Here is a 761-nt window from a genome sequence, read left to right as displayed (position 1 = left end):
GGGAAGGGATAGTTAGGGAGTTTGGGATAGACAGGTGCACACTGCTGTATTTAAAATATAACCAACAAAGGGCTACTCTATAGCACAGGGAATTCTGCTAAATATTATGTGGAAGTCTGGTTGAGAGGGTGTTTGGGGCAGAATGGATACATATATATGTATGCCTGAGTCTCTTCGCTGTTCACCTGAAACTATCACAACATTGTTAATCGGCTATACTCCAATACAAAATAAAAAGTTTAATTTAAAAAGTCTACAATCAATAAATTCTGGAGAGAGTGTGGAGAAAAGGGAGTCATCCTACATTGCTGTTGGGAATGTAAATTTCTTCAGCCAGTATGGAGAATAGTATGAAATTTCCTTAAAACACTAAAAATAGAACTACTATATGATCCAGCAATACTACACCAGAGAAAACCAAAATTTGAAAGGATACATGCACCCCACTGTTCATAACAGCACTGTTTACAATATTGAAGAAATGGAAGCAACCTAGATGACCATGACAGATGAGCAGATAAAGAAAATGTACTTATCTACAATGAAATGTTGTTGATGGTATTCAGTTTCTAAGTAATGTCTGACTCTATGTGACCCCATAGACTGTGGCACACCAGGCTCCTTTGTCTCCACTATCTACCAGAGTTTGCTCAAATTCATGTGCATTGAGTTGGTGATGCTATCTGACCATCTCACTCTCTGCTACCCCATTCTCCTTATGCCTTCAATCTTTCCCAGCATCAGGGGCTTTTCCAATGAGG

This window comes from Bison bison, unplaced genomic scaffold (assembly GCF_000754665.1).
Source record: "Bison bison bison isolate TAMUID 2011002044 unplaced genomic scaffold, Bison_UMD1.0 scf7180017864376, whole genome shotgun sequence".
NCBI lineage: Eukaryota > Metazoa > Chordata > Mammalia > Artiodactyla > Bovidae > Bison > Bison bison.
This window is presented reverse-complemented; position numbering follows the sequence as displayed.